Source organism: Mustela nivalis (genome assembly GCF_964662115.1).
Source record: "Mustela nivalis genome assembly, chromosome: 8".
NCBI lineage: Eukaryota > Metazoa > Chordata > Mammalia > Carnivora > Mustelidae > Mustela > Mustela nivalis.
Genome location: NC_139027.1, coordinates 16,171,517 through 16,180,382, shown reverse-complemented (window position 1 = coordinate 16,180,382; position 8,866 = coordinate 16,171,517).

The following is an 8,866-nucleotide window of genomic DNA, read 5'->3' as shown; positions in this document are numbered from 1 at the left end:
TGGTCTTTCCACTCTTAGTAATGATGTTTCTGTTTTCTTTATCTTATCATTTTTTTCAGGGTAAACTCTTAATTCAGATCCAGTTTCAATTTCTTCTGTATGCAAATGATGGTCCCACTCTGTGCTTTAGCATCTAACATGTTGCTTGGCAAATAATGATCATTTAATAAATATTGAACCGAACGTGTAACACTTTATTTTATTCTCCTTTAAAACACAACCACAAAGAGATTAAAAAGTACAGCTTGGGGAATATAGACAATGATATTCTAATAATGTTATATGGTGACAGATGGTAGCTACCCTTATGGTAGCAGAGTAATGTGTGGAATTGTCAAGTCACGAAGTTGTAACCTGAAACTAATATAGCATTGTATGTCAACTGTACTTCAATTTTTTTTGGAAAATGCAAACAAAAAATAAGTCTATGTAATGGTATATCACCCATGTATTCTCATTCATAACAAATAATACTTTTATATTCGCTTTATAATTTTGTTTCTTCTTAAAAAGAGAGTGAGCAGAGCACAGTTGGGATTAAAACCTTCTGAGTTCTCACCCACAGGGATAACCTTTGATCTTCCTCAGATGTGATCATTATTGTGAGTTTAATGAGTATTATCCCTTCCATATTCTTATGTTCTGCATATTTTTTAATAAACACTCTATAGCATTATTATTTTTTTACCTTAGTGAAATACATAAGACAAATATAAATTAATTGTTCTATGACTTATTTTCATAACTTTATATTATTTTAAGATTATATTATGTTAAGATTGATTAATCCTGTAACTATATAAAATGTACCATTTTGTAGATATAGTAGTCTAACATAAAATTTTTATGTACTTGAATATTGATTGAGTTTTGGTAGATTTTCTGAATTTTGCTTTATTACTAAAAATTGAGCAATGGTTCTCATTAAATACATCTCCATGTACAAATGTACATTTCCTAAGGGAACTTACCTATAAATTAAATTAGTTAAGTCTCTTTTAAAAAGATGATATGACACGGGTATCTCATATCAGTTATATGAGCTGAGCCTGGGTAGTTATATGACTGAGCCTGGGTAGCTCAGTCAGTTAAGCAGCTGCCTTCGGCTCAGGTCATGATGCCAGGGATCAAGCCCCACATCGGGCTCCCTACATGGCAGGAAGCCTACATCTTCCTCTCCCACTCCCCCTGCTTGTGTTCCCTCTCTTGTTGTGTCCTTCTCTCTGTCAAGTAAATAAAATCTTAACAACAACAACAACAAAAATATGACATGACAGAGCATATGCATTTTTAACTATAATTTTTTTCAACTATAATATTTTTTCCCATTTTGCATTTGAAACATTTTATAACATTGAACAGCTCTAGTAACTGTATATAAGATTTTTGTTTACCTTCATCACTGCCTACAAAAATTATTTTGGAATTTTTTGCCATGTATATATATTTGATATAGAATCTACTTCCTTAAAATTGTATTTCTCTGGTTATTGTATATAACTTTATTAATTGCCTCTTTTTAAAAATTACCTATTTCATTACTGATTTGTAGAAATTTATTTATTCTTTCAAAAATTTTTATTTAGTTATACATTTGTTTCCCTTGCCAGATGTTTTGTTGAATGCCTTCTACATTCAAGGCACCCTTTTAGGTCATAAAATTATAGCAGCAAACAACATGAAGCACTTGTCCTCACAGAGTTCATATTCTAATGGAAAAACAGAAAATAATAGGGTGATGAGGTGAAAGTTAGAGTGAATGTATAGAAATTTCTTGAGAAAGAACATTCCAGAGGAAGGGAACATCAAGGTAAAGGATCTGAAGGGGAGACATGCTTGGCCTCTCCAGGAACAGCAAGGGCTAGGACAACTATAGAGCAGGGATAATGGAGCAATCATTGAAAGTAAAGTTGGAAAGACAACTGGAGTTGGATTGTGTAGGGTTCTGTTGGACAGGGTAATGACATTGGACTTTAAATGTGTTGACAAATTATTGGTGAATCTCAAGGAGTGAGGTATGATCTATTTGCATTTTAACAAAAGATCTAGATCAGTGGTTTAAAGGCAGTGATTTTTTGCTCTCCAGGAGACATTTGGCAATGTCTGGATATATTTTTTTTTTCTTTAACAATCAGTGCTAGTGTCCTCTGATTGGTAGAGATAAAGATGCTACTAAGTATCTTAAAATGCACAGAAAAGCCAGTCCCCTCCCAATAAATAATTATCTGGCCCAAAATGTTAATAATGCCAGAATTGATGACTCTGTTCTAATCATCTATAAATACAAAATCAGTATATTTAGGTATTATCTATAAGGGTAAGGGAGTTATTCATTTGCTAGTATTTTCTTTTTTAATTTTTTATTTGATCTCTAGGGGGGTTTTTGTTTTGTTTTGTTTTTGTTTTTGTTTTTTTTTCAGATAAAGTTAAAATGCAACTTATCTGGGAAAAAAAATTACATGGCAAATTTAGAGTAATTGACAATTTTATGACATTACATCTTCCCATACAAAATGTAGAGTATAAGTACCACATTTTTCTTTCTTTATTCTTACACATATGTGTGTATGCATAATATGTATATGCATTTATATTTGTGTATGTATAATTTTTATACAAATTCATTAGACTAACTTTTTTTTATGTATCTCTATTATAGAATTTGACATATTTTATAATACTTCTTTAGTTATACATTTGTTTCCCTTGCTAGACTGTAAAAATAATGAAGTCAGGTGTTGTATTATATTAATTTCAATGATGAGGATCCAAGATATGTTTATTAAGTATTTGTTAAGTATTTTGAGATCCTGAAATAACAATATATGGGGTATTTTCCAATTACTTTTTCTCCATAGCAATTATGGTTGTGTTTCAGAGAAGATAATATCAAATAGATATAAGAACAGGAATAACAGGGTAGGATGTCTGAAGGGTGATTTGATTAAGAGGAAGTGTATTGATAAATCAAGTATAAGAAGTAGATGAGATGACTCATTGACATATTCCTGACTCAGGGCATCTAGAATTTACACCCTGCCTTGACAGGATTTTTTTCAGTATATTCAGTAGTATTAACTTGGGCAACTAGACTTAGTGTTTATTTTAAGGCAATGCTCAAAATGTCTAAACTGTGCAGTTATACCCACTGCTGCATGGTGTCTTGAACAAGCGGTGTTTGGAGTAGACAGCGACACAGCTCTTTTGTAATTATAGCATTAGTGATTCATGATCTTCCTTATCAGGTTCTCTTTGGTTATCCATGAGGAAACAAAAGTTTGGTCTTATTAATCCTTCCACAGTATTTTTCTTTTCTACTTAATTTCATCTTCCATCTTATTTTTCTCATTTTTTCTTTCTTTTTTTTTTTTTTAATATGATTGACAAACAGTGTTGAATTAGTTTCAGATGTACCACCACTCAGGTTCCTACAAAGGATAACTTAATTCAGAAGGATCAGGATGTACTCACAACCATAGAAACTTCTGGAGATGAAGAGGTACCACCCATTCCACAGTTTCATTTTGAAAGTTATACCAAGTAACATTTGGCTATGCTTTTACTTCCTTAAAAAAAGGTGGGGGGAAGAAGAGTAGAGGCTCATAAACTATAAAAACAAGTATATTTTGGCAAAAAATATACAACAAAGAATAGAGAAACATAGAAGTTATTATCTCAATAAAAACTCGTGTTAGAAAGGGGAATGTTGAGAGGCTACTAGCACTCACTAGCCATAGAAATCCTAAAATCTCAGTGGTCAGATTTCCCAGGTACCTTTATACTGAAGGTAGGAAAGGTTCTTCGATTAAGTCCTGATTCTGCTTCTTCAGAGGGACTCCCCAGTGTATTTTTTTCTATACCTCTTGACTCTGCCATTTTGCAACATTCTCCCTCTGCCTTCATCCTACCGGGCCGCTCCTGAAAAGTCCATGGAGAACATTTTCTTACTGATAGTTGAACAGTTTTCTTAGCCTGATTCTTGCCTGTTATAAGTTGAGGACCAAAGTCATATCATGACTTAAATAGTCTAGAACTCTACTATTTGCAAATACACCTTTCTCAGAAAAGTTTGTAACTTTCCCATGATTTGATTCTAATCAACTCTATATACTAAAACTGTACCTACAGTTCTTTTTGAGATATGTTTCTCTTTTATATTTAATTATGGCCTATTTGAGTTCATTAAATAGGCTACCCATGCTATATTCTTGTCTTGGCAAAGCACAATTATGCAGGATTATTTTAAGCCTCTATTTAGATAGTGTTCACTAGCACCGTATTCGCCAAAGCTAGTCACACATCTATGCGTAACATAAGACAAGTACAGAAGTATATTCTTGCCATGTAGGTCAAAAGGAGGCAGTGAATATTTGTTGAACAATAATTTAATATACCACATCTACTGTAAGAGCGGTAAGCAGAGTATTTTTAGGGTTCCAGGGCTGAAAGAAGGAGCAAACATCTAGTCACTGTAGTGAATAATTGAATCAGAGGCTGAACAAATCCTACGTTCAGTGATGTCAGTTGGAGACAGAGACTAATTGCACTATGAAGTTCAGAAATTAGTCATTCTTATTGGCAGTGCAGTAGATACAATAGAAAGGATGGAGTAAAACCATATTTGAATCAAATATACTATGTGGCTTTTTATAAGTTATGAACCAATCTGTACATAGATCTTGTTCAATTAAAAGGGAATGATTATTGGGGTACCTGGGTGGCTCAGTCAGTTAAAGGTCTGCCTTCAGCTCAGGTGGTATTCCCGGAGTCCCAGGATCCCTGCTAGGCAGAGAATGCTTTTTCCTCTGCCCTTCACCCCACTCACGCTCTTTCTCTCACTCTCTCTCAAATAAATAAATCTTTAAAAAAAAGAATAATTATTGTCTAGTTTATTTGATTCTATAGATAATATGTATTACAAAACATACAGAAATATATATATAGAGAGAGATAATGCTACATTTTTATCCTTATTTAAATGTTACATCCCTCCAATTTCTACTTCTAGCACACGGTGTACCTACTTTTGTTTTCCTTTTAGCTGACAAAGAAGATTCAATTTCAAAGAGAATTTTTGTTAACCCCAGTAGATGCAGTGAAGTATACAGGTGCAGTGGTAAGAGAAAGGAAAAATGTTATAAATGAAAGTCTTATATAACTAAAAATAACTATTTAATGTAATAGTAGGTAAAATTGAGTATATCCTGGGCTGTGATTGGGGAAATACCTTAAGCTCCACTGTGCACAGTCAATCTACATCTACAGTGAATATTTATACCAACTTTAATTATCACACTGGAGATTTATAAATCAGGTTTCAATGATATTCTTTCTCTAAGGAAAAAAAAATAGATAAATTCGTTAAACTCTGGGATGAAGACAGAACTATAGATCAATTTTTGTGCAAAAGGCATCAAATCTTAGTAGATCAATCTGCACCATGTATTTAAAAAAACAATTCCCTAAGCTTTTGTGTTAAAAGGGTAATTTGGGCATAGGCCTAAATATTCCCCTTTTTGCTGTAAATGCGTAGGCTGCTATAAAAAATGCATAAATGCACACATATACATTAAACTATATATTTTCATTTAATAAAGAGAAAAGTGGAAAGGAAGCACTTACTGGTGAGGGGGAGGTGAGGCTGCACTGTCCTAGGAATTTGATATCACTATCAGGGTCTAGAGATTCAATGCCAAAAGAGCATCAATATTAGCTCCACGTACTTAGGAATGGGAACTCTAGATCCATGTTCATTTCTTGTAGTGAAGCTGGAGGTGAGCTTCAGGGCCCCCAAGCAAAGGGTGGTTTGAGTTATGTTCCTATGAAAACATTTTTTGATGCTGGAAGTGTGAATAACTTTTCTGAGACATGACAGAATCTCTAGTAACTAAAGACTCTTAAATATCGGTTTCAGGGTAAGTGTTCTTCACAAGACTCTTCATAGCAACAATCAGGAAACCATTCATAGGGTGGTCTTTTATATCAAAGAGATATTTATAACAAATTCCAGTCATTTAAGATTATACAGAACTTATCTTTGACCAGAATGAAAAAAACAAAAGAAAATAATGGTTGACAACAAAATGAAAGCAAAATAACCAATCAAGCAAATAAACAATACCAAAATATATATGTGTGTGTTAATACAACAAAATGAGTTTCTAAGTAGTTCCTGGGATAAAATAAAAACCAAAGTGAAAATTGAAATGTTTGTTTTTTCTTTTTTTCTTTTTAAATGCCTAGCTTATTCATAGTCAGTAGATTGGTAATTAGAAACAAGATCACAACCTCAAATGCATTTTAATACTGTATGGATATTTGAAAATGAATTACTGTACCTAAAAAAAAAGGACTCAATTTTAAGAAAGCAAAAGAAAGGAAATAAAACAAGTTAAAAGTTACTGACAAAGGATAGGAATAGATGTAGAAATAAATGGAATAGAATTGAAGGATCCAAAAATAAACCCATGCATATATTGTCAATTGATTTTTCAAGATAGTTAAATCAGGGGAAGAACAGTCTTTTCAACACATGGTACTGAGCCAATTGGATAGTCACATGGAATAAATTGAGTTTGAACTCATATATAAAGCCATAGACAAAGAGTAACTTAAAAAGGATCAAGGACCTAAATGTAAATATAAAACAATAAAATAATCCAAGAAAATAGGTATAATCTTTATAACCTTGGGTTAGGGAAAGTTTCTTCAGATATGACACTGCAATCACAAGTACAATAATTAAAAAAAAAAAACGGTAAATTGAACTTTGTCAAAGCTGGAAAATGTTGTCGAAAGACAAAGTAAAAAGACAACAAAATGTGCAAAATATTATCGTATATCTATTAAGATATATGGTAATATTTATTATCATATCTAGAATATACAAATAACTCTTAGCTCAACAATTTATATTATTTTATTTTAAGATTTTATGTATTTATTTATTTTAGAGAGAGTGTGTGTGTGAGTTGGGGGAGGGAGACACGGAGGAGGGGAAAGAATCTCAAGTAGACTCCACACTGAGTATAGAGACAGATGCAGAAATGTGCAGAGCCTGATGCAGGGCTTGATCCCTTGACCCTGAGATCATGACCTGAACTGAAACCAAGAGTCAGACATTTAACTGAGCTATCCAGGTGCCTTTAGCTAAGCAATTTGGAAAAAAATAACTCAAAAATAGGCAAAGGATTTGTTTAGACATTTATCAAAGATTATATTCAAATGGTTAAAAAGCATATGGAAAGATCATCAATACCATTTTTATTTTATGGCTCATGCTTTTGGTATCTAAAAAGTTCTTTACCTAATTCAAAGTCAAGAATTTTTTCTCCTATGTTTTCTCTTATAGTATTATTACATTTAGACTATGATTTACTTATTTGACTTAATATTTGTATATGGTGTGAGGTAGGGGTTAAGTGTGTGTGTGTGTGTGTGTGTGTGTGTGTGTACATTTGCCTATGATATCCAACTGTCCCAGCATCATTTATTGAAAAGATTACTCTTCCTTATTGAGTTGTCTTGGCACATTGGTTAAAAATTGATCAAATATAAATTAAACTTTAGAGTTTAATTATGATGTGAACTATCGATTCAGCTCCATTAATCTCAATACCCATCCTTATGCCAATACTATACTATGTTAATTACTGCAGTTTTATAATATGCTTTATACTCAAGTAACATAAGTCTTCCAACATTTTTCTTCTCTTTAAAGGTTTTTTTTTTTTTTTTTTACTATTTGGATTCTTTGCATTTCCATAGAACGTTTAAGATCAGATTGTCAATTACTGCAGAAAATCCTACTAAGGTTTACAAAGGGATTTCATGAAATCCATACATCAATGGAAAGAATTGCTATTATTATAGTGATATTAAATTTTAAGAGATATGACTATGGGATGTCCATTAATTAAATCTTTGTTCGTTTCTCTCAGCAATGTTTTATAACTTTCAGCAGACAAATCCTGTACTTCTATTGTTTAGTTTACTTCCAAATATTTAATTTTATGACATTGTTAATATAACTGTTTTCTTAGTTTCATTTTCCAAATATTTAATTTTATGACATTGTTAATATAACTGTTTTCTTAGTTTCATTTTCAGATTCTCTGTGACTAGTATATGAATTAGTCTGAAGCATAAGTAAGACTCAATTTTCTAGAATGATAAATTTAATAATATTTATTCAAAAGCATATAATTTTTATTTTATGAATTTATTGTGTTATTGTAAGGCCTTATACATAACTGTAATTAGACCTATTGATTTGGAGGTGTGCTATGTGGATGAATATTCTTGCAGTGAAAATGTTTGTTTACTCTTTCTTACTTTCATGTAACTTTAGTTTTGACTCTGTTTTTCCTTCTTGTTTCTATTCAAAATTATAGAAGTGTATTTCCATGGAAAATGGATGGATAGTTTTGATGAGGGTCCAGCTATATAGCTTTCTTGTTTTACATAAATATCACTGCATCTACCATTGATGCCACTAACATAGATTGTCATAATCCACTCAAGTAGGAAGAATTCTAACTGCCCTAAGCACTTTTCCATGTTTCAACATGAAACTTACTTTAGGACTATTACAGGAGAACAGTTCCTCTTCTGTTTGATTAAAAAAAAAAAAAAAAACAAAAACCTGGCAAATTTAATAGGTAGAGAACTATTTGCAAATGGAACTACCAGATAAAATGTACTGCAGAACTACTTTCAGAAGTCCCAGAAAATTCCCCAGCATACAATCAAATTATAGTTGATCTGAAAGTCAGTAGACTTACACTATGTATAATTCAAGAATAATCAAAGAATTAGCTATGGTCTCAGTATCCCTACAAGCAAAAAGAATAACTGGAGCAGAGAC